General features: G+C 35.9%; 1 pseudogene across 1 annotated transcript in view; it reads right to left on the reverse strand.

The window, feature by feature from the left end:
* Positions 1–4,158: 4,158 nt before the first annotated feature.
* LOC110213866 (solute carrier organic anion transporter family member 1B1-like) overlaps positions 4,159–27,026 on the reverse strand; it is a 93,433-nt pseudogene continuing 70,565 nt past the window's right edge. Inside the window, exons 14-16 of the transcript XR_013486977.1 lie at positions 22,814–22,878; positions 14,035–14,152; positions 4,159–4,723 (exon numbers count right to left, since the gene is read on the reverse strand). The product of XR_013486977.1 is annotated as a solute carrier organic anion transporter family member 1B1-like (transcript). The remainder of the gene's footprint in view (positions 4,724–14,034; positions 14,153–22,813; positions 22,879–27,026) is intronic.

The raw sequence follows: 27,026 nt of genomic DNA on the forward strand, positions 1-27,026 counted from the left end.
GCATCTCTAGAATAATCCCCCTTCTCTGCTCTGACTGCCCCTACTCTACTACAGGCCCTCATCACCTCAAGCCTTGGTTATTGCCTTCTGGTGGTACACATGCCTTAATACTCTCCCCACTTGGAGAGGATTCTGGGAAGATAGTGGAGTAGTTCAGAAAACTTCACATTTTTCCAAATTTCTTTCACAAAAAAAAGACAGAACACCATCTCAGAGGGAATGCAGAGCAGCAGAAATCAATAGGAGTCAGGGAAAAGCAGTTATCCTCCAGCTTCAGAAGACCTCAGGACAGATTCAACCTCCAGGGTTGGAGGTTCAGCCTGAGTGAAGTAAAAACACCTCCAGGTCCACTCTGGAGAATTAATAAACAGCAGCAGCTGGGTTGGGAGGCTGCCTCAGCCTCAGGAAATTTCACCTCACAGACAGTATGGTGATTGGATGGCTGAGTAGGAGAACATTAAAGGACCATCAACTTTCAAGGCCCTTACATGGTCTAGGGACATCAAGTACAGCTGTCTGGTCCTGACTTGGTCTCAGGCTGGGCCTGTGGGAGAGAAGGAATTAGCACATGCCTGGTAAGTGTGGTAACAGAGGGGGTAGGGAACCTGATGACTATGGGCTCTTGCAGGTAACTAGAGTCCCTGGTTTCAGTTCCAGGGCAGAGAGGACAATGGTGGTTTGCAGCCACCAGAGGGACCACAGGAAGCAAGGGAGTTTGTGGGAGGCATGGCTGGAGGCCCTAGCTGTGGCTTGGGGGTAAAGAGGAGTGTCCAAGGTTGGGCCTTGGGACAGAGTTCAGAATATAACAGCAAGGAGGACCTGAGGCTTGGGGTATCTTTCCCCACACCTGGAGACTAGAACTGGATTATAATAATAACTGCTCAAAACTTAAAAAGAGATAAAAATGACCAAGCAAAGGAGAAAGAACTCAATCATAGCTTCCTACAATGGGGATAGAGAAGATCTGGGTTCATATTCAGAGGAAGATAGTGGAGCTAAAAATAGCCACTCCTTTTTCAATGAGAAATGTCAAATGGTCTCCAGCATAAAAAGAATTCTTGGAAGAACTTAAAAAGGACTTTAAAAATCAAATAAGAAAGATCAAGGAAAAAAATGAGAGCAATCCAAGAAAATTCAGAAAATTATGAAAGGGAAGTCAGCCAACTAGAAATAGAGAATCAAAAACTTAAGGAAGAAAATTATTCCTTGAAAACTAGAATTGGGCAAGGAGAAGCTAATGATGTTATAAGACAAGAAGAAATAATAGAACAAAATCAAAAGGATGAAAAAAAAATAGAAGAGAATGTGAAACACCTCATCAGAAAAACAACTGATTTGGAAAACAAATGGAGGAGAGACAAATAAGAATAGTTGGACTACCTGAAACTTATACAAAAAGAATCTTGACACAACAATTCAAGAAATTATCAAGGAAAATTGCCCTAAAGTTCTAGAACAAGAAGGCAAAGCAGAAATAGAAAAAAAATCCACCTATCACCACCTGAAAAAGATCCCAGGAGGAAAACTAACAGGAATATCATAGCCAAATTTCAAAGCTACCAGGTTAAGGAGAAAACATTGCAATTAACAAGGAAAAATAAGTAGTTTATATATCATGGAGCTTCAATGAGGATTACACAAAATCAAGCAGCTAATACATTAAAAGACTGTAGGTCTTTGAATACTATTTTTTTGTAGAGCAAAGGATCTGGGATTATGAACAAGGGTATTACCCAGAAAAGTTATGTATAATTCTGAATGTAAATAAAATGGATATTTCATTAACTGAAAGACTTTAAGGATTTGTGATAACAATAGCAGAACTTAATGGGAAAATGAGCAGATAAGATCCCAGAGAAATATAAGGTAAACATTAAAGATAAATTATAAGGGACTTAATAAGGTCAAATTGTTTACTCTTACATGTGAAAATGTAATCAGTACCCTTATGACTGTCGTCATTATTTGGGTTGCTTGAAAGAAAATCTTGGGTGGAGCTGTATATGATGGAGTGAGAAAACTATAAAACTAGGTGCCATATTTTTGTATATATTTTGTTGTTAAGTTGTTTTTCAGTTGTGTCCAACTCTTGTGACCACTTTTGGGATTTTCTTGGCAAAGATGCTGGAGTAGTTTTCCACTTCCTTCTCCAGCTCATTTTATAGATGAAGAAACTGAGGCTAACAGGGTTAAATGGCTAAGTGACTTCTCCAGAGTCACACAGCTAGTAACTGTCTAAAGCTGGGTTTGAACTCAGAAAGAGTTTTTCTGACTCTAGGCCTAGTACTATACCACCTAGGTGCCTAGCCTTTTAGACATATAGGACCTTTTTTCTCTTTTGTTGATCTCTGTGGGGTATATGCCTAGTAGTGATATTGCTGGGTGAAAGGGTAGACTGTGGAGTAATTTTTGTGCATTGTTCCAAGTTATATCACAACCCATTCCATTGGCTTTTTAGGAAGTTTTTCATTGTGTTAAGCCTGGGGTGAGGAGCCAGAAAGAATAAACCTAAATTTTTTCCTTCTCTTCTTTCTCTTTCTCCTTCCTCCTCTTTCTCTTCTTCCTCACTCTTTGTCTCCTCCTTCTTTTCCTTTTTCTCCTTCTTCATCTCCCCCCCCAGAACTAAATACATGTGATCAGATCATCAGAATAGAATAGAAGATAGAAAAATTATTTTATTCTTATTCTTAGAAGGAATCTTCTCATTTTGAAGTACAGGATATTAGTTTTTTAAAAAATTATTTCAACATCATCCTGCTGACTCATGTCCACTTAGAAAAGTCTTGACCATTTTACACAATATATCCCATAAGAATTTCAATCCCCCAAAATGCCTAAAACAGAACTTATTACCTTTTCTCCCCAAGTACTTATATATTTCGAACTTCTCAGGTACTTATGCTTATAACATTTCATCTATTGCTTCTCATTCTCATTTACCTCACAAATACATCTCATTGCCAAATTTTGCGATTTCCAATGATACTACTTGACATATATATTTCACTTTTTCACTTGCACAGAGGATGCTGGTGGAATAGTAGATTGAGTGCTGAGCCTGGATTCAAGAAGATCTGGGTTCAAATTTGGGCTCAGAAACTTACTAACTTTGTGATCCTGGGTGAGTCACTTATTTCTTTCTAACTCAGTTTCCTCAGCTGTGAGCTGAATATAAAATAGCCCCTACCTCACAGAGTTGTGAGGATCAAATGTAAAATTTGTAAAGTACCTAGCATAGTGCCTGGTATATAGTAGGTACTATATAAATATGTTTATTTATATAGTAGGTACTATATAAATATGTTTATTCCCTTTCCCTTTCCCACTTGTAGATGCCCTCTTCTCTCCACATAACCTCAAGCTTAGATCAGGTCCACATTATTTCTCACCTGGACTACTTGTCATAGCCTTTTGACTTGTTTCCCTGACACATCTCTCTGTATCCTGATCCAACATTCATTCAAACTACCAATGGGATGTTTCTAAAACATAAATCTTACTGTGTCAACTGCCTGCTCCACTGGTGCAGCACTACCTTCAAGATCAAATATAAACTTCTCTGTTTGCCATTTAAAGACATTTGTAACCCAGAGCCTTACTACTTTTCCAGGAATTTTGCACTTTACTTCCCTCTCAGCTTCCTTGCTTCCCTAATTAGAGGTTTGGGGTGTGAAGTAATACACTTTTCTAGTTTTCCTTTGTTAGAAAGCTCAAAACTTTCCTGCTAAATACTTCATTATCCATTAACTTCTCTGCTTGGTTTCAATTCCATGAACATTATGTATCCACACCAGTTAACCACTGCCTGACTCTCCTCCTTTTGTGTATTTTCTTCCCCCATTCATTATAAGCTACCTGAGGCAGAGACTGTCTTTCCTTTCTTATTTTTATCCCCAGGGCTTCAATCAATGCCTGGCACATAGTAGGCACCTATTTCTGAATGGTATTATCCCAACATTAGGGAAAGAAAGACACAATCTCATGGTAGGGGCTGGATTCCATACATTGGAAGATGGGTTAATTTTGTCAGAGAACAGCAGAATTTTTTTTTTGGTTCAAGGGAGTTAAATACTACCTGAGGTTTTTCTCTCTTTTGAGCCATGCCCAGAATTTCTATATATTTGACTAATTCAACAAAATAATTAGCAGAGAAAATCCTAACCTTCAAATATTTATTAATCTCACAAGTTACTTTAATTGATCCATGATATGTGCACAATAATATCTTCATTATAATCAAAGAGCCACACTGCAGCAAGACATATTCCAACACCCCCATTTCATTTAGGATTTGTGCCATCATCAGTTTAACATTTTTAATTAATTAATACTCTACGAGACAAAAATATCAGAATTCTCAGAGCAAAGGAACAGAAATTAATGCCGCTGAGCTCAATAGGAGGATGGTAACTGAATCTAGTCACAGCTTATATTGAGGTTTCTGATCCTTCTATATCTCATTAAAGAAGGAGATAAAGATAGTGAACAGGTAACACATAGGCTTTTTTAAATGTGTGTTTCATTATTTGTGTTAGCAGAAAGTCCCAGTTTTTCATCATTGTTTAAAGGTTCTTTAAGGTTCAATTCATCCACATCTCTTCCTTCACTTTTAGGAGGCCCAGTGTTGTTTTCTTTATATTTTTTCTTCATAGTCATAATTAAAAAGATATATAAGATGACTGTTGGTGCTCTCATTCCTAAAATCAGGCTAAAGAACTTGCTCCTGTAAAAAGGTACAAAAAAATGCAATAATAAATTTTGAAATGTAACAATTTATATACTGTTGTAAGATTTACAATGAATATAGAAATAATGAAAGTTATCATATAGAATATTATATTATTAAATATTATAGTAAATATTATTATATTATAAAATATATTAATATTATTAAAAAATTAAAGTCATGTTTTTTCCCCTTTAGAATATAAGTTTTAAATCCAAACTATAGTAACTGGACTAACAAACATAGTTTTACAAATTAATTCAGAAAATTTTCAAAAATTACCAACAGGAACTGGGCCTATTTTTGATGAATAAGAAAAAAATGGAAATAAGTGGAATCTATAGAAAAAACAAACATTTCTTCTGAGCTTTGTGAAGGGGGGGGATTGAACATACTATGGCCATATAACACACATTTTAAATTTTGAGAGAATGGAATTAAAATATTTCAAAGAAATGTAGCCAGATTCCCAGGGTCAATTGTGAAAGTCAGCCGAAGAGAAATTATATATTTTCAAGAATGAAATTCTGATCAAGTCAAATCAACAAATTTTTATCATGTTTAACTATGCCAGGTATTTCATTAAGTGCTGAAGATACAATGCCAAAAAAAAAAAAAAGGAAAACAATCCCTGCCTACTGTGCAGGAGGTCACAGTCTAAGGAGGAAGACAACAGGCAAACAACTATGTACAGATATCTAACTAAGATAAATTGGGGTAATTTTAGAGGGAAAGCCCTACCATCAAGGGGCAGGTGCTAGGGAATCCTTCTTGCAGAAGGTGGGGTAGTAGCTGAGACTAAAAGCAGCCATGGAAGCAAGAAGGCAGAAATGGGGAGCAAGACAATTCTAGGCATGAGAGACAGCCAGTGAAAACACACAGTGCTGGAGATGGAGATGGAGAGTCCTATGCAAGGAACAAGTAGGCCAATGTTACTGGATCATAATATATGTATAAGAACTTAAGGTATAAGACTGAAAGGGTAGGAAGGGACCAGGTTATGAAGAGCTTTAAAAGACAGAGTATTTCATATTTTTTTCCTAGAGATAATAGACTACCATTGAACATCATTAAATAGAATGGTGATATGTTTGGATATATACTTTAGAAATAGCAAAGTAACAGCTAAGTGGAGGATAAACTGGTATAAGGAGCAACTTGAGGCTACCAACCAGTAGCTTGTTGAAAAAATACAAGTGGGAAGAGATGAAGTTCTGTACCAGCTTTATGACAAGGTCAGCGGAAAGAAGGACACACATATAAGAAATATTTCAAAGATAGAATTGGAAAATCTTTACAAATGATTAGATATAGGGCATTAGAATGAGTGAGAGTTTGAAGGTGACAATTACATTCAGAGCCTGGGTAACTGGGAATATGATGGTGCCCTAGACAGTTATTGAGAAGCTAAGAAGAGGCTACTTTTTTTTTTTGGTGGGAGGAGAGATATATAATAAATTTAGATTGGGACTGCTGAGTTTGAGATTTCTATAGGACATTCAGTTTGATACATCTGAATAAAAATTATTTCCACGACACGGAAAGAGGTAAACTTAGATTATGTCAAGAAATGTTCAAGTGGGGCACAGAGCCAAGATGGGAGAGTAAAAGCAGTGACATGCTTGAGCTCTCCCCCAAACCCCTCCAAATACCTGTAAAAAATGGCTCTAAACAAATTCTAGAGTAACAGAACCCACAAAGAGACAGAAAAGAAAACCTGGATGGTTGATCAGAAAGGTGTATCATGCCAGGCAGGGAGAGGAGTGCAGTTTGGCAAGGGTACACATGCAAAACAGGTCTCAGCAAACCTGGAGCAGGCCTCAGAGGACTGAATCATGTGCAGCTGTGCCAGTTTACAGACTCCTCAACCCACAAACACCAATAACAACTTAGAATGTCAGTAGGAAAAGTCTGTGACTGCAGTGAGAGAGAATCTTGGTCCCAGCTCCAGACCTGGCTGTAGCCCCAGGGTGGTGGCTGCTTCTAGAGCTTCCAGTCCACAGACTGAGGGGGAATCAAGTGCCTGATCAGAAGGGGATTGTAAGGATCTTTTTCTGGTGCTGAGGCAGAATTCTCTTGCTTTGCCTGTGCTTGGATTTGGGTCACAGTTCTGGGTTGCTGTCCTGGGGCAAAGAGGAGCATGGTAGAGCTTGTAGTGGTAGTAAAGAGAGAATCCTCCTGCCAGTTCCAAGGAAGAAAAGAGTGCTTGTGGTAACTCATAGACCAGAGCAAAGGCCAGGAAAGGAGTAAACACCTTGCCCTTGATCATACCACCTTGGAAGAAATGAAAACTTACAGGTCCCTAGAAGTATCTTGAAAAATAGCCACACAAAACCCCCAAAGCTTGAGACAGCACATTCTCCACATTGGAAGCAGACCCCTGTCTTAATAAAGACTTTACAACTCAAGGAATTGTCTGGGATTATGAGCAAACAAAGGTGCAAAAAAGTCAGACCATAGAATCTTTCTTTGGTAACAAAGAAGATCGAAACATACAATCAGTAGAAGAAAACAAAGTCAAAGCTCCTACACCCAAAGCCTCTAAGAAAAATATGAATCAGTCTCAGGCCATGGAGGAGCTCAAAAAAGATTTTGAGAAGCAAGTAAAAATAGTAGAGGAAAAACTGGGAAGAGAAATGAGAGTCTTGCAAGAAAATCATGAAAAATAAGTTAACAGCTTGCTAAAGCAGACCCCACAAAATACTGAAGAAAATAACACCTTAAAAATAGCCTAACCCAAATGGCAAAAGAGGTTCAAAAAGCCAACAAAGAGAAGAATGCCTTCAAAAGCAGAATTGGCCAAATGGGAAAGGAAGTCCCAAAGCTCACTGAAGAAAATACTTCCTTAAAAATTAGAATGGAGCAATTGGAAGCTAGTGACTTTATGAGAAATCAAGACATTGTAAAACAAAAAAAAGAATGAAAAAATAGAAGACAATGTGAAATATCTCATTGGAAAAACAACTGACCTGGAAAATAGATCCAGGAGAGAATTTAAAATTATTGGACTATCTGAAAGCCATGATCAAAAAAAGAGCCTAGACATCATCTTTCAAGAAATTATCAAGGAAAACTGCCCTGATATTTAGAACCAGAGGGCAAAATAGAAATTGAAAGAATCCACCAATCACCTCCTGAAAGAGATCCCCAAAGGAAAACTCCTAGGAATATTGTAGCCAAATTCCAGAGTTCCCAGGTCAAGGAGAAAAATTGCAAGCAGCCAGAAAGAAACAATTCAAGTATTGTGGAAACACAATCAGGATAACACAAGATTTAGCAGCTTCTACATTAAGGGACCAGGGCTTGGAATATATATTCCAGAGGGCAAAGGATAGGATTACAACCAAGAATCACCTACCAGCAAAACTGAGTATATCCTTCAGGGGGAAAAATGGATATTCAGTGAAATAGGGGACTTTCAAGCTTCTTGATGAAAAGACCAGAACTGAACAGAAAATTTGACTTTCAAATGCAAAACTCAAGAGAAATAAGAGGTAAACAAGAAAGAGAAATCATAAGGGACTTATTAAGGTTGAGCTGTTTACATTCATGCATGAAAAGATGATATTTATAACTCATGAGACCTTTGTCAGTATTAGGTAGTTGGAGGGAAAAAATATATGTATGTATATATCTATCCTTCTATCTCTCTGTCTATCTAGATAAATAGAGAGCACAGGGTGAGTTGAAGATGAATGGGTGATATCTGGAGAATAAAATTAAGGGGTGAGAGAGTATTATACTGGGAGAAGGAGAAAGGGAGAGGTAGAATGGGGTTAATTATCTCACATAAAACAGAGAAGAAAGGCTTTTACAGTGGAGGGGATGTGGGGGGAAGGTGAGAGGGAATGAGTGAATCTTATTCTCATTGGATTTGGATTAAGGAGGGAATAACATACACGCTTAATTGGGTATGGAAATCTATCTTACCCTACAGGAAAATAGGGGGCAAAGGGGAAAAGAAAGCCAGTGGATTATAGAAGAGAGGACAGATTTGGGGAAGGCATAATCAGAAGCAAACACTTCTAAGGAGGGACAGGGTCAAAAGAGAGAATAGAATGAATGGGAGGTGGGATAGGATGAAGGGAATTATTAGTTTTCCACAGCATGACTACTATGGAAATGTTTTGCATGACTACACATGTATAACCTGTATGGAATTGCTTGCCTTCTCAATGAGGGTAGGTGGGAAAGCAGAAAGGGAGAAAATTTGGAACCCAAAGTTTTAAAAACAAATGTAAAAAAAATTGTTTTCACATGCAACTGGGAAATTGTGTAGAGGCAAACTGAAGGGGAAATGAATAAGAGAAGAGAGGGCAGAGATAGAAGGAAGGGCAGATTAGGGGAAGGGTATTCAGGATGCATGCCATTTTGGGGTGGGGGAAGGATGAGATTGGAAGAAAATTTGGAACTCAAGGTATTGTGGAAGTGAATGTTGAAAACTAAAAATAAATAAATAAGTTTAAAAAAAGAAAAAAAAAAGAAATGTCCAAGTTATACATATAATATCAGTAACAGAAGAAATACAATAGAGTTGCATGATCATGTGATGTTAGGGTCAAGTATGCTAATAGAAATATTCCAATTATGTGAGGCTGTCAATGATTGCTCAGGGCACAAAAAAGAATCTATGGCATATATTGTATCTATGATAGAACCAAACATATTTTAAAATAGAAGAAGATTATTGGTCTGTGTAGAGGGGCTAGCTAATGTATGATGGAGAAAGGAGAATTGGCTTTCTAAGGCTTACTTTTTTCTACCAAGTGATCTTAAGACTGATCTTCAAACTATTTAGGATAATGTAAATGTGGTTAATTGCAAATATGAGCTAAGTTGAGATGTTCTAATAGGGAGGAAGTACTAACAATTTTGAAGGGGTGGGTCCAGGATCAGGAAAAGAGATGAGCTGAGCCTTGAAGGAAGACAAGGATTCATTAAGATGGAGGCATAAGGATGTAGTGCAGATGGTGGAGGTCTGTCCAAATATAAAGAACCAGGAGAAGTGATTTTGATATAAGAGAATAGTCAAAAGTCTGTAGGACTTTAAATGAAATCCTAAAGAGTTTGTACTTTATATTAGCTGTTGGTGTAGTCTTTCTTAACCATTTTTATGTCGTGGAGTCCTTCGGAAATCTGGTCAAGACTATGGCAGTCTTCTCAGAATATTTCTTAATATATAAAAGAAGTTACATAAGATTACAAAGGAAATAAATTCTGTTCAAATTCCTTTATTAAAATAGTTCTAAAAATACATAGAACCCAGGTTAATAATTGACAAACTTGTGTCTTAGAAGACCACAGTGGTAGTTTGACAAGGATGAATTGGAGAGGAATGAGAAGAAACAAAAGGGAGAAACAATTAGAAAGTTATTGAAAAAGTATAGGAGAAAGGTGATGATGAATTTAATAAGGGTAATGATTATAGGAATGGAGAAAATGAAATGGATTTGAAGATTGAGAAGGGCGGCAAGGGAGGTGAGAAATATTCTGAAGGAAGAATCCACAAAAATTGTTCAACTGATTGGATAGGCAGATGGAGAGGCGAGGGAAAGGGAGCTTGTACACTAGGTTGATCTTAAAGATGGTGGTGTTCTTAAGAAAACAGGGAAGTTCATAGGGGTGAGGGTGGTGTGAAAGGTTCATAGGAAAATAGTTACCTGTTAAACATATTAAGACTGAGGTACCAATGATATATCCAGGAAACATTATATGAGGTTACATATCATATGATCACTTTTTGAGGACAAAGTGAACAGATATTTAGACGGGAGAAGGGAAGCCTCAGATACATGCTAGGTGTATTCACAATTTGGAAGTCTGTCATGAGCAAGAGGGATTAGGAGCAACCAGTGAAAGTTTCAGAGGCAAATTTAGGTTTGATATTAGGAAAAAAGAAACTTCTTAACATTTATAGTCATACAAAAGTGAAATAACCTGCCTCATGAAATAGCAGCTTCCTTTTCTTTGGAAGTCTTCAAACAGGGGCTCGTAACCCCCACACTAATGCATAGAACATAGAACATATTTCCTGGCAAACTCAGAGGAAAATATTAATATTGGCCATTCCCCTGAGTGCAGTGCCAGGGTTCCCAACGTTTTTCACTCCTAATATTCTTTGGCATTTAGTAAACTTTCTAGTATCTTATATTTTATATAAAAATACATACATTTTAGCTAGAGCTTGCCATGCATAAGAAATAAAAACACTAAAATAAAGATTTGTAAAGAGATTTATTACAAATGGGATATGCTTCAGTACTTTGTTGATTAGAAATCATTTTAAAAAATCTAATCAAATATTTCCCCTGCCCCTTAATAAGTTATTCACAACCCTATAGGTACATAAACCAGTGGCAATTTCTACGTATTTTTGGCTATGACAAGTATTTGTCAGGTGTGTTATAGTGGAGTTCTTTTGGAGGTTAGGGGTTGGACTAAATAGGAACTGAGAAACCTTCTAACACAGGCATTCTGTAATTCTGGGACTAGATCCAAGAGTTTAATGGTGCTGTGCAACTGGAAAATAGAAAAGACATTAAAGTTTTAGACATATAATTTCGGTAACTATGTACATGGAAATGAATCTGAAACCTGTGAGAGTAGAAAATGATTGTAAAAGTAAAAGTAAAGTAAAAAGTAAAAAGAGATTAGAGGCCTATGGATACCCATGCTGAGGTAGCAGGAGAGAGAATGATCCATCATAGAAGACTAAGAAAAGAGTCAAGGAGAGGCAGAGTCAAGATACTGGAATGAGAGTCAGCATCTTTGTCTAGCTTACCTAACACACTGCCTCAACAACAATATGAAAATGTGCTAGACTGAATACTTATCAGAAAAACCAAGAAAAGGATATAGTGAATATTTTTTTTCCAGATCAGAGGAACTTAGAAAGATAGATGGAATAGTCCATGGACACTGAGGTGGGGACTGGCCAAGTTTACAGCATGGCAGCAGCAGAGGTAGCCACAGTAGCTATAGTAACAGAGGAAGCTGGGGAGGCTGCAGCTTTGGGGGTAGCAGGATGGGGCATTCTAGAGTTCTGGAATGGGAGAAAGATTTTAATAGGTAGATCACCAGAATTGGAAGCACTGCAGAAGAAAGAGATCCCAAGGGACTCTTAAACCAGTGCTGGGAAAAGGAAGTTGGCTGGCAGTTTTGTCATCCATTACCTAATTCCAGAGCACAGTTCCACCATGAAGAGGAGTGGTTGCAGTTAAAAGCAAGAGAGATCCTAGCTATGTACAGAGCAAGTGATGCTGTATGGCTCTAACCCAAGAGCAGTTCTTACCTTTAACTCAGTACATATGTGTACAGTCAAATAACCCAGGCAAGAAACCAATACCAAGAGGGAGCCAAAGAGTTCAGTCACTATGAACATGTAAAACCTACCAGCAGGTTAATAGTAGTTGAGAACAGTTGAAGTCTACTGAAACTCAAGGACTCTCTACTACTTTGATTTTTAAAATACTTTTTTTAAAAAAAAAAAACTCTTCCAGGAATTTTGTAGGACTTGTGTCCAACTCACATAGCTTTGAAGCTTTGCTTGTATCTGTTTTGGCATCATTGCCTTCTTCTGAGCTTTGGCCTTGGTCTTCTGTGTCATCATAGTAGATTTTTATGGTGAGGTTCTACTTCTTTTTGGCCTATTTCTTAACTTTGAACTTTATGTTAAAGTTGGGCTCTGTTCCTGGTGTGAAGAGAGGGAGGGGCATTGTCCCAAGATTTCAGTTGTTTTGTCCTGCTGTTCTCAGAGGTAATTCCAGGGGTTTGGAAGTTTTTGGTGCTTCTAATGTGGTGCGATCCTAGAAGATGTGTGGTCACTGCTCTCCTGGTCCATTATATGGCCTCTTTATCTCTTGGGATTACAATTGATACTGCTTCTCAGGGCCTCTGCCACCTTTTGAACTAGAATTGATATTGTTCCTCATGGTCCTGATCCATTGTGACTGAAAGTGATAGTGCGCCTCTGGGCCCCTTCTCCCTTATGACCAAAGGTGCTCCTCTCTGCCCTTGAACTCTGCCTGTCTCTGGATTGACAGCTCCTGAAGCTGCTTCTGCTTATACCACCACCACTAAGTCCCCTCCCTTGTGTTACATGCATATGGGCTGAAGAATGTCTCACCTTAACCTTATGTTGGCTCTGACTTTCTAGAATTTAATTTGATTCAATATTTTGAAATTATTTGGAGAAGAATGTTTGGAGTGCTTGGCTGAATGTTTCCTCTACTATGCAATTTTGACTCCACCCTCAGAAATCCATTGAAATTTCTGATCATTTATTCAGTCCACACCCCCAATGCCTGTGCCTCCAACCTATACTCACTGAAATCCTTTACTTTTGGCTCAGGCCCACTTATGCTTCCTTGTGCTGCCAATTCTGTTCCCCTTAGCTAGAATGAACCCTACTTCTATATCCTTCTGTTTGACTTCTATAGACTTTTTCATTTTAATATTTGATTATAATTATTTTTGCATCTGTCTCACCTCCTCCTCTTGGTCTATAAGTATTGTAAGGGCAAAAATTTATAATTTTTCATCTTTGTATCATCAGTGTCTTGCATACATAAAATATCAAGTATATGTTTTCTTAACTAAATTGAGTTGATTTACAATGTCCTGAGGAATATAGAGGAGGTGCTATATTCATTTCCATATATGAGGAAACAGACATAGAGAGGTTAAGCACTTGTTCAAGCAGCTTTGGTTGAGTACAGATCAAAATTTAGATATTTTGACTACTAGTTTCTTTCTAGTGATTTTTTTTTGGGCAAGGCAATTGGGGTTAAGTGACTTGCCCAGGGTCACACAGCTAGTGAGTGTCAATTGTATAAGGTCAGATTTGAACTCGGGTCTTCCTCACTCCAAGGCTGGTTCTCTATTCACTGCACCACCTAGCTGCCTCACTTTCTAGTGATTAGCAAAGATATTACATGTGTAATGTATGCAATAAAGTACAATGTAAATGTAAATTTTAGTTATTATTTCTGCTGGAATATATTATCCCTTTGTAGGACATCCTATAAAAAAAGAAAAGACATCCATCTTTGTTCCTATGCTGATAAAATAGTTTTGAATAATAAAGATGAGAAAGGATCTCTGTATTACTATCATCTTTGTCCTTTCATCTATGATTGCCAGGCACAGTGCAAGCTAGAATCAATCTTGTCATTATCAGTTCTTCAAAACAAGATACAACCAACTAGTTATAATGTCCAATATCAAAAGATGATGAAATTGCATTCTTTTGGAATGTGGAAAGTTGATGGGGAAAAATCAGTTTATGAAATCATTTTATAGCAACTTACCTCAGTGATACAGGGTCATATATTCTACAAGCTCCTTGATCTCCACAATTATTAGTGGCCCATTTTAGACATGTTGAATCTATCGCTGCTCCAAAATATATAGGTGGTGACATTCCTCCTGTAATGTCAAATAACCAAATGTCAAACTAAAGCAGGGATTCTTCTGCCATAGATCCCTTTAGCAGCCTAGTGAAACCTATTGATTTCTTTTCAGGATAATGTTTCTTTTAAAAACATGAAATAAAATACATAGGATTATAAAGGAAAACAATAAGATTGAAAAATAATTATTAAAATATTGAAAAACATTCACAGATCCCAGATTAATCATTAAATTTGTTCACAACAAGTGAGGCTGATAACCCTCTTATACTGTGCCTTAGTAAGACCATATCTGGAATGTGGTGCTCAATTCTAGGTGCTTCTGCATGGACTTGTTATAATTCATTCATGCCTTTCTTAAAATGTATACATAGAACACAGCATAATATATGTAGTCTGCCTAAGACAGAGTATAGAGAGATTATCAGTTATTCTAAACACTACAGCCCCCAACTTGCACTTTGAAACTGAGCTACAAACACTGGAACAAGAAGTTGGAGATCAGAGCTGGGAATGTGGAGAGGGGTAATAAGCAGGGGAATTCCAAGAGGCTATGTCTCTGCTCCCTTATCAGAGTCACACTATTAGAAAAAAAAGTTATCTTTGTTTACTCCACTTCATCTCCTCACTCACTTTTCAATCCTTTGCAATGCCTTCCAACTTTATTGCTTGATGTTTCCAATGCTCATAAATGCTACAAATCTGAAGATCTTTAATCAGTTGTTATCATTCATGCCATTTCTGCACTATTTGATAATGTTGAATATCTTATTCTGCTGGATACTTTGTCCTCTCAGGGTTTTTATGACATTACTCTTTGGTTTGTTTTCTCCCTATCTGACCATTTATCAATCTCCTTTCCTTGGGTGTATCCCAAAGCTCTGTTCTGGGTTTCTCTTCAACAGTTCCTATAGGGTTAATCATCATCCTTAAGCAAATAAATCTCAAGATATATATATCTTGCCTTAGGTTTTCTCCTGAGTGCCAGTTATAAATCATTGCCTTTTGTACACTTTGATGAGAGTATCCTGTAGGTATTTATTTTTTTTCTTTATTTTTGTTTAGCCAATTGGAGTTAAGTGACTTGTCCAGGGTCACACAGCTAGTTAAGTGTCAAGTGTTTGGTCTGAGGTGGCATTTGAACTCAGGTACTCCTGACTTCAGTGCCAGTGCTCTATCCACTGTGCCACCTAGCTGCCCTCCTGTAGGTATTTCTAACTAAATGTGTTCAAAACAGAACTCATTAACATTTTCTCAAGTTCCTCAATATCTGAACTTTGTCCTTCCAGTCAGTGAGATTTGCAACCTCAGAGTCATCTTTGATTTCTCATTTTCCTTAATGGTATATAGTCGAGCTGTTGCCAAATTTTGTCTGTTCTGCCTCCACAGCATCTCTTGCATTCCATTTCCTCTTCTCCACTCATAGAGTGACAACCTTAGTTCAGGACCTCATAACTGTTATATTACATATTACTCAGTCACTCTATGATTCAACCAAATTCACCTTCTATCTATTACCTACATAACATATTTTTACTAATTTCTTGCCTTTAAGTAGGTTTTCCCCATGCCTGGAAGGCATTCTCTCTTCACCTCTATCTCTTAGAATCCCTATATTCTTTCAAACTTCAGCTTATATATGATTTCTCATATAAAACTTTCTTGATCCTCCTAGTAGCCAGTGTTCTATCCTTTGAAATGACATTGTGTTTTTTTTTTGTTTTTCCCCTTTTATTTTACCTATGTACATCTATTTATTTTAATATTCATTTAAAGAATTTAGATTTCCAAATCCTATCCCTCCTTCCCTCCCTCCACACATCTACCCATTGAAAAGACAAGCAATAAAATATCAATATACATATCAAGTAATGCAAAACATATTTCCATATTAGCCATGTTGAAAAAGCAAACACACAAAAAGGCAAGAAAAATAAATTTTAAAAATATATTTCAATCTGCACTTGGAGTTCATGTTTCATCATGGATCTTTGGAATTGACTTAGATCAATCTCTTAATTGCTCAGAGTAGTTAAGTCTTTCACAGTACATACAATGTTCTTCTGATTGTGCTCATTCACTTTCAATCAGTTCATACAGGTCTTACAAGATTTTTATGAAACCATTCCCATCATAATTTCTTAAAACACTTAGTATTTCATTGCAGTTATTTACTACAACTTGTTCAGTCATTCCTTATTTGATAGGCATCCACTCAATTTCCAATTCTTTGCCACCAAGAAAAAAGCTACTTAAGTATTTTTTGTACATATGTGTCCTTTTCTTTTTTCTTTGATTTCTTTGAGTTACAGATCTAGTAGGGGTCCTGTGGAGTCAAGTAACATACACAGTTTTATAAATCTTTGGGCATTTTTCCAAATTGTTCTCTAGAATGGTTGGACTAGTTCACAGCTCCATCAACAGTTACTTAGTGTACCTATTTTCCACATCCCCTCCAGCATTGATAATTTTTATTTTTTTTTGTTAGACGATCTGATAGATGTGAGGTTTTCAAATTCAGAGTTGTTTTAATTTTCACTTCTCGAATCAATACTGATTTAGAGCATTTTTCACATGACTATTAATAGATTTGATTTATTCTTCTGAAAATTACTTGTTCACATCATTTGATCATTTGTCAATTGGGAAATAACTCTTATTTTTATGATTTTGTGTCAGTTCCCTACATATCTGAGAAATGAGGCCTTTAGCAGAGACACTTGTTGTAAATTTTCCCAGTTCCTGCTTTCCTTCTAATGTTTGCATTGGTTTTGTTTCTCCAAAAACCTTTTAAGTTTCATGAATTCGAAATTAATCATTTTACCTCCCATGATACTCTCTATCTTCTTTGGCCATATACTCTTCCCTTATCCATAGCTCTGACAGGTAAAAGTTTCCATGCTTTCCTAATATGCTTAAGATGATCTCACTTTGTGTTAAAATTATTTATCCATTTTGACCTTATGTTGGTATATGGTATGAGAAGTTGGTCTATGTTAGTTTTTTACCAAACTGCTTTCCAGTTTTTCTCAGCAATTATTGACAAGTTGTGTATTCTTACTTCCAAAGTCTGGATTTTTGGATTTATGAATTTACTATGGGAATTTACTACTGTTTATTGTTTACCTAAAACTATTCCATTGATTGATGACTCTATTTATTCACCAGTACATAATTCTTTTCATGATTACAGCTTTGAAATATGCTTTGAAATCTCAGCCATTTTTCTTCACTCCCCCCCCATCAATTCCATTGGATTCTTGAGCTCTTGTTCTTCCAAAGGAATTGTTATGATTTTTTCCCTAGCTCTATGAAATCATTCTATGGTAGTTTGATTGGTATGGCACTGAATAAGTAAAATAATTCAGGTAGAATTGTCATTTTAATTATATTGACTCATTATACCCCTGAGCAATTGATATTTCTCCAAGTGTTTAGGTCTGTCTTCATTTGTGTAAAAATTGTTTGGCAATTGTATTATATAATCCTAGGTTTGTCTTGGCAAGTAATCTCCCAAGTTTTTTTTTTGTATAATATTTGCATTTATTTAAAAAAAATTTCTCTTTCGGTCTCTTCATGCTATTTTTCTTGGTAATATGCAAAAAATGTGAATGATTTATGAGGTTCCATTTTATATCCTGTTACTTGGCTAAATTTATTAATTGTTTTAAGTGGGTTTTGAGTTGATTTTCTACCATTCTCTTAGTGTATCACTGTAGCATCATCAAAGTAATATAGTTTTGATTCTTTATTATATATTTTCATACTTCCAATATAATTTTCTTATATTATTTCTATAGGTAACATTTCTGGTACAATATTAAATAATAGTGGTGATAATGGACATACTTGCTTCACTCCTGATCTTTTTTGGAAGGCTTCTAGTTTATATCCATTACAGATAATCCTTGCTCTTGGTTTTAGATAGATATTACTTGTAATTTTAATAGTGTTTCAGTTTATTCCTGTGATTTCTAGTATTTTTTATTTTTTAGTAATTTTTAGTTTTCAACATTCACTTCCACAAGATTTTGAGCTCCAAATTTTCTCCCCATCTCTCCAGTCCCCCTACTCCAAGATGGCATGCATGCATTCTGAATACCCCTTCCCCCTGCCTTCTATCACTCCCCCCTTCACTTATAACCTTCCCCTTCTATTTTCCTGTAGGGCAGAATAGATTTGTATTCCCCATTGCTTGTATATCTTATTTCCCAGTTGCATGTAGAAAAAATTTTTAACATTTGTTTTTAAAACTTTGAGTTCCAAATTCTGTCCCTCCCTCCCTCCCTACCCATTCTCATTGATAAGACAAGAAATTTGATATAGGTTGTACATGTGTAGTCATGCAAAACATTTCCATAATAGTCATGTTGTGAAAAACTAACTATATTTCCCTTCATCCTAACCCACCCCCATCTATTCTATTCTCTTCTTTGACCCTGTCCCTCCTCAAAAGTATTTGCTTCTGATTATCCACCCCCCATCTACCCTACCTTCTATTATTCCCCCCCCCATGTCTTATCCCCTTTCCACCATCTTCCTGTAAGGTAAAATAGATTTTTATACACAAATGGCAGTAAGATTCACTCATTTCCTTTCACTTCCCCCCCTCTTCTCCTCCACTGTAAAAGTTTTTTCTTGCCTCTTTTACACAAGATAATTTACCCCATTCTATCTCTCTCTCCTTCTCCCAACAAAATCCTCTCTCACCCCTTAATTTTACTATTTTTTAGATATCATCCCTTCATATCCAACTCACACTGTGTCCTCTGTGTGTGTGTGTGTGTATGTGTATGTGTATATATTTTTTTCCCTTCAACTACCCTAATACTGAGAAAGGTCTCATGAGTTATAAATATTATCTCTCTATGTAGGAATGTAAACAGTTCAACTTTAGTAAGTCCCTTATAATTTCTCTTTCCTGTTTACCTTTTCATGATTCTCTTGAGTTTTGTATTTGAAAGTCAAATTTTCTCTTCAGCTCTGGTCTTTTCATCAAGAATGCTTGAAAGTGCTCTATTTCATTGAATGTCCATTTTCCCCCTGAAGGATTATACTCAGTTTTGCTGGGTAGGTGATTCTTGGTTTTAATCCTAGCTCCTTTGACCTCTGGAATATCATATTCCAAGCTCTTTGATACCTCTAGTGTTTTTTAATTATAATAATTGTATTTTTTCAAAAGTTTATTTTTACTGCATATAGGGATATAATAGTTTTTTATATATATGGTCAATTATAATTTTAATTGTCTTCATTTTGAACCAGTCCTGCACTCCTAGTTTAAGTTTCACTTATCATAGTGTATTATCTTCACAATATGTTGCTGCAGTCTCTTTTCTGGTATTTTATTTAAAACATTTGCATTAATATCCATTAGGAAAAATTGATCTACAATTTTCTTTTTCTGTTTCTCTTATTTTTGCCTTATGGATCAAAATCATATTCATTTCAGAAAAGAAATTTTATAAGGCTGCTTCTTTACCTATTTTTTTCAAACAGTTTATACCATGTGGGGATTTATTGTTCCTCAAATATTGGATAGAATTCACTTTTAAAGCTGTTTGTTTGTTTGGATAAGTTGGCTGCTTCCTCTACCCCACCATCTTGCCTCTACCCACTCATATATTTTGTATATGTAATTTTATACCTCTCTGAAATTGAACAATGAATTCCAAGGAATATAGTTGTTCTGGAAAAATGTGATTCTATAGTCTGTGAAGATCCATGGACTTAAGAGGGAGGTCCTATCTTAAAAAGACAGCATTATGTTTTTCCTCACTCTGGAAAAGCCTAAAAGGGGCATTAAGTGAAATTGGCAACGTGCCAAGGACATAGGAGTTGGAAGAAGACTTTGGCAGCTGGTGCAAGATGTGATAGAGTTGAGAGCCCATTCACTGCTTCTTTTATGTTCGATCAGCTCTAAGTGATGTGAACATCATTAAGAATAGAGGTAACAGAGATTGGCTAATCAAATTTGTCTAATATGATGGTGATGCTTTCCCATTCTCTCCTCTGTTCCTCTCAAGGAGCCTGAGTTCCCATCCAAAGCTAATCTCTGTTCTTTATATTTGCATTTATAATTTCTTTTTAATTAGTTTGAATGCCAGCTAGATGAAATTTTATGGAAAAAACCCAATCTGTTCTAACTGTGGTGGAAGTTGAATGGTGGTGACTAGAGAAGAAATCACACTGTGTGAAAGGAAGTAGCAAGTAAGGACACATCTCCCTACATTATGCCATATATTATGCTTATATTCCAAAATCATAGTCACTGAAGAGGGAATAGTTAGCTTTCTTCTGACTAATATTTGTTGAAACTGTATAGATACTCAGTTATACATACATTCACTTATTATGCTTATAATTCACGTGCATATATTATACATGTTATCTCCTCCTATAGAACAAAAGCATCTTGAGGTCGTGGAGTGTTTTATCTTTGTCTTTGTTTCCTTAATGGCTAGCACAGTGCCAGTTGCATTAGGCATAGATAGCAAGTTTCCACAGGATACTATTAATAATGTAAGAAATTATGTAAATGTATATATATTTTTTAAATTTAGAAACTGACTAGAATTTTATGAAAATCAAAAGAACTTATAGCTATTAATTTTAACAAGGGAGGTAGCAATTCTATGGTAGATATATATATATATAGTTGTTTTGGAAGTAGGAAGACTTGGGTTCAAGTCCTACCTCTGATACAAACTGACTGTATAATCCTTGACAAATATTTCAACTCCTCAGTGATCTTGGGAATGTCCTAGGAATATAATCTATAGAGAAGGGCTAACTTTCAGTGGTAGAGGGAATTTCCTTATCTGGGAAAACTCTATGGTTGTGGCATATGAATCTAATGGAAGATAATTGTGGTACAAGAAATCATGAAATTCAGGGAATGTTAGGTAGATATATGTGAACTGATGCAGAGCAAGTAAAGCAGAACCAGAAGAACAATTCATTAAAAAATTGCAAAAGCAATATAAAGGAAAAAGAAAACCTTGAAAGATCCTCAGAATTCTGATCAACTCAGTGACCTGGCATGAATTGAGAACTTGGGAATGTTTAGTGTGGAGAAGAAAAGCCAGGGATTTGGTGGGAGGGGTATGATAACTATCTTTTTATTTTGCTGTTGAGGGAAGAACTGAGAGCAAATTGCAAAGATGCAATTTGAGGCTTGATGCAAAGGAATACTAGATTAGTAGTGTCAAACTAAAATAGAAAAGGAATCCTACAACTAGCATATTGACATGTAATTATAAATTATATAATATTTAACATTATATAGCATATTATAATTATGTAATATATGATATTATCATGTAATCACAAATTAACATCATCTATATTACATTTTATACTGATTTTGCTAATTGATTTCCCAATTACATTTTAATATGCATCATACCCAATGGACAGTCTACAACTCTGTGTTAGGTAACAACAAGAGTTTTCCAAAAGTGAAACGGGTGCCAATAATTGTTTCTCAGCTTCATTGGATATCTTTGATTAGATAATCAATTTTTAATTATATGTTGATGAGATTGTTTTTCCTTTGGGAATTATTTAGGCTAAAGGAGCATTGATTATTCTTCCAAATTTGAAATTCCATGGCCAATGTATAACTTTGCTTTGGTTATCTTTGTTTGGTATGAGAGAGGTTTTTTTTTTTTGAGCATTGAAGAGTCTTTGGGAAATGTAAGAAAGCATCAGAAGAAAATTATTTTTAAAGTTATAAGAGATGCTGATCTAAATGATCTCTAAGCTCCGTGTCAGGTCTGACATTTTGAAATTGTTTAATTCTTCTCCCTTTTCACAATTTCACTGATTCATTTGATGTTACAGTCATCCCCAGTCATCTCATTTGAAAGGCCTTTCATTGTTGAAGTTTTCTTTTCTATCATCTCTGTCAAGTATCAAGGCTTATTGGTTTTGTCTCCACATTTGTCATACTCATGTTTTTAATCTTCACTCTCAGCAACTATCCAAGTTTAGAAATTCATTGTCTCATACCTGGGCTACCATAATAACCTCCTAATTGTTCTTCCTTCCTCAAATCTGTCCATTGCTCAGTATATCCTTCACATAGTTGAAAAATAAACTTCCTAATGTATAGGTCTGACCATGTGACTCTCCTGCTGAAAAAATAAAATTCAATGGATATTTCTAAGGAAAAGGACTAGTCCTCAGCCTAAATGTTAGGGCCTTCCATAACTTTACTTCAATTAAACTTTACATCCTTGTTTACATTACCTTTCTTTGAAAGCTTTTTTTGTTGTTGTTTTAGCAAAAATTAACCATTGTCTATCCTCTGATTTTGCCTGCACTCTCCCACAACTGTTTAGGATTCAATCTCTCCTTGTTAGGTTATTGAAATCATTCCTCAATGCCAAGCTCAGAAGCTTCATGTAGGCCTTATTGATTTCCTCAGTCAAAAAGGGAACTTGACACTTAGATTTTCCTAGGACACAATCCATCCATTGCCCCAATGTCATTCTGTTTTACATTCTGCTTATGTATATCTGTTCCCCTCCCCTTATTAGTTGGTATACTCTTTAAAGGCAAGACATATCAAGTCCTAGTATCTCTAATCCCTAAAGCAATTTCTCACATTTAATACATTTTTGTTGCATTTAATTTCATAAATACATTTTTGAATTTTCAATAAAAACCATACCTACTGTTCGTAAACTCAGTGTGAAAAGACCAATTGCAAGTGATTTCAGTTGAGGATCAACATTCCTGAAATATAGACAAAGAACAGTAAGCATCTCCAGATTATCACAGTATATAACAAACACAATTTTCAGTACACTTTGCATATTTGCAATACTGGTATATCTTCTAACAAAGTAATGCTTTTAAATGACCTAATTTCCATTGGCATATGTAAGCAATAACTCAAAATTCATTAAACCTTCCACAAGGATTAAAATGTCTACTTTTAGAGGCAATTGAAAGTGATATTAATATATAGGGTGATGAAGCTAGTGAATATTAATAAGCTGGAACATTTTGGAGTATGGACCAAGTGTTATAATAAATTGCCTAATTACTGATATGCTTGTCACCAGAAAATGAATTGGGTATATTTAACAAGAGAAAGTACAAATAAGAGCTCTCATGTAGATAAAGATTAGAGTTATTCTATGTCATTACCAAGGGCAAAGCATTAAATAGAAGTTATAGTGAGGAGGAATTTATCTCAATTTAAAGCAATTTCCAATAATTGCAAGTGAATTAAAATGTAAAGAGTATCCCCTGTAAATAATGAAGTATTTAAATACAGGCTATATTATTATCAGTCATGCAGATTGTATGGGTAGCTTCTTTCACAATTTCTTAGAGATACTGTGTTGTTGTAAACCAGTTTCGACAATTGAGGAAGTCAAAATAACCTAGAAATTTCCTCAGTCAAAAGAAAATGTTGTTCTGTTTGTGTAGCAGAGAGACAAAGGCAGCATTGTTTTGGAGTACAACAGATTATTGGGCATGACACCTCTAAAAAAATTAACAGTGAAAAGAGCATAGTGGAAAATGAATGGGAGAATAGCATGAGATACAGCTGAGCAAAATAATCCAGATATTATTTGTAGCTGAAACAAGTAGATGAGTATACATACTGGCATTTCTATGATGATCTATTATTATCAGCAACAATAGTGGGACCACAGTATTTTTTACTGTATTACAGTACCCAATGTACTAAGTGAGAAATGCATCAAAATATTTAGGAAAATATAATCTTGGATGATATTTAGGCCAGACCAAAAACATACGGAAGAGATGAGTTCTGGAGGTAACAGACTTCAAAGTGTTCAATAATCAATTTCTGGCTTCTTACAAAAGCCAACACAGAATTGCTAGAATCTTTGTCTTCTATGCTAACACGCTTTTGATGGAATTTGAGAAAGTGAAAAAAAAAGCTACAGTTAAGTGGGATTGCTTCAAATTTACGTTATTCAATTTCAATGGGAATATTACTATAGCAACACAATCTTACTACTCCTCCCTAGTAGACTCCTGCATACCACTCCCTCCTCCTATATCTTCTACTGGGGACCTTGATCAAAATAATGAGGGCATTCACTAAGGGATCTTTCTTTGTCTTTCCTCCTCATGTCATATTCCTCTGACATATTTTCCCATTATCTCTTCCTTGACTCTAGTTTTTGATAATGGACTGGCTCTTCTATTTGCCAAGGCAATTCCCTATACATGTGCCTTTGATTCCACCAACTTTTGTTGTCTCCAGAGGACTGTACCCACCATCACTTACTCTCCCTACATATTGGCTACTTCCTACTGCCTGCAAACAGACCCAAGTCTTCTGCATCCTTAAAAGATCCTCACTATATCTTAACATGCCTGCTAGCAATCATTCCCTATCTCCCATTCTTTTATCAGCTAATGTCTTGGAAAAAAAAGAGGTCTACAAACAATACCTCTACTTACTCTTCTCTCACCATTTTCCAACCTCTATGAAATCTAGCATGCAACTAGAACTGCTGTCTCTAAAGTTAACAGTAATATCTTAATTGGCAAATCTAATGTCATCCTCTTGATCATAATTGTAGTTGACTTCTTTGCAACATTTGACAATGTTAATACCCAACTTCTCCTCTTCAGTTATTTGTGATTCTACTATTCCTTTCCTTGTCCCTGTCCCTCTGCCTATGCTTTTTTCCCCCTGTCCTTCTCTTTCTTCCTCCCCTATCTCTTTCTGCTTTTCTGCCTCCTCTCTCTATTTTGCTGAATTTTCATTCACTTTACAAGAATTAACTGGATATCCCTAAGACTTTTGATCACTTGTTTCTTTTCAGATCCTAGGGCTTTAATTTTCATCTCTATGCAGATTATTCTAGAATCAATTTATTAAGACCTAGTATCTCTCTTGAACTCCAGTTCTGCAGCACTGACTGCCTTGGAGATATTTAAAACTGGATCACCTTAGGGTTATCAAGAAGAAGCCATTTTCTTTATTCCCAAACTTTCTTCTCTTCTGAACTGTCTTATTTCTATTGTCAGCCCACTATACTTTGCGTCATCCAAGGGCTGAACCTTATTGTCATCCTGAGTTCTCACAGTTAACCCACATATCCAATCATTTGCCAAATCTCATATTTTCTCTCCTACTATATCTCTCACATACATCCCTTTCTCTCTATTCACATAACTACTTCCTAATACAGGCCTACCCTGAATTATCACAGGTCTTGAACTGGATTACTAAAATATTATTCTAACTTACCTTCTGTCTCTAGTCTCTCCCCACTAAATTCATCCCTCGCTAATCAACTAAATTTATTTTCCTAAAATTTAAGTCTAATTATGTTAACCTCCTCTCCCTCCCAACCTCCTACTCCTACATTCTGATCTCTCCATTATTTCCAGGATGATTTCTTCTTTGTTTAGCATTTGCATCTCTTATAAACTGCTCCCTTAACATTTTTCAGTCCTTCTGAATTTTGCTTCCCTTTATGCCCTCTATGATTAAGGTACAGTAGACTATTTGCTGCTCCTCTCCCAAAACATATCATATTCTATATTGAGGCCTTGCAGTTGCTGTTCTCCATGCATAGAATGGTCTCCCTTCCACTTTATATTTGTAAAATCTCTACTTTCCTTCAAGACTTAGCTCACCTGCCATCTTTTCCAAGGGAGTCTTTAATGGTGCCTCCAGCTTCTAGTGTCATCTTGTCTAGTGCTGTTTTCCATTGATTACACACACACACACACACACACACACACACACACACACACACACATGTTGTCTCTCCCATTAGAATGTGAGCTCCGTGAGGGTAGAGATTATTTTTTCCTATTCCTTTTATCTTCAGAGTTTTGTAACTTCTGGCATATAACAAATGCTTAATAAATGTTTGCTAAGTTATCAGTTCTCTGATTTAAGTTGGTATTATTTTTTATCTTCATCAAAAGCTATCAACAATGATTTTATATAGACAGAATCACTAAGAATTGGAAAGTATCACAAAAATCTTCTTCTATCTAGATAAATTTTCCTCCTATAATATACTCAATACGTGGTCATCTAGAGAAAGAGAATATTCCAGTCTCCAGGATCCACCAAATCTACTTTTGTTCTTATTTGTTCAGTCATTCCAGTCATGTCTTATTCTTTGTGACCGCATTTGAAGTTTTCTTGGAAGAATGTTGGAGTGATTTGTGAGGCAAACAGGGTTAAGTGACTTGCCCAGGGTCACACAAATAGTAAGTGTTTGAAGCTAGATTCAAACTCAAGGAGATGAGTCTTCTTGGTTCCAGGCCCAGCACTCTGTTCACTATGCCACCTAGCTGACTCTAAAAATCCACTTTTAAACGGATTTTTTTTACATCAACCTTAAATCTGCATGTGTGCCACTTGTACCTATTGCTTCTAGCTCTGCATTCTGAGATATAAGAAGTCTAGTTTATTTTAAATTTTATAAGCTTTCACATATTTGAAGATAAGTTATATAAAGTCTGTCTGATTTTCTTTTTTCCCCATTCCTAGATAAGCTGATTTTGAAGAAACTCCCAAATCAGCAACCAGCCCTTTCCTTTCTGGTAGGATGTGCTCAATTTTATCCTTAGTGATGTTATTTGGAATTCTACCTCTTCAGTATGTTACTATTTTCTTCCTGAGATATTTATAATGTAAATGCCTGAAGCTTCTGGGTACTTTATGTCTTTTGTCAGTTGTGCTTCTTTAAAAGGGAATGTCATGATATCTCATGGAGATAAAATAATAAAGATATCAGCACTTTTTTTTAAACAAGAGATTACATCAGCTGAAGTTGGCATCAGAGTTTAGATATTTACTGTAATGAAAAGAAATCATTTTAAAAAAAAACAGAAAGCAAAAAAAGTAGTTTTGTGTATAGAAAAGA

The sequence above is a fragment of the Phascolarctos cinereus genome, unplaced genomic scaffold (assembly GCF_003287225.1).
Source record: "Phascolarctos cinereus isolate Bilbo 61053 unplaced genomic scaffold, phaCin_HiC Scaffold_1;HRSCAF=81, whole genome shotgun sequence".
Classification (NCBI taxonomy): domain Eukaryota; kingdom Metazoa; phylum Chordata; class Mammalia; order Diprotodontia; family Phascolarctidae; genus Phascolarctos; species Phascolarctos cinereus.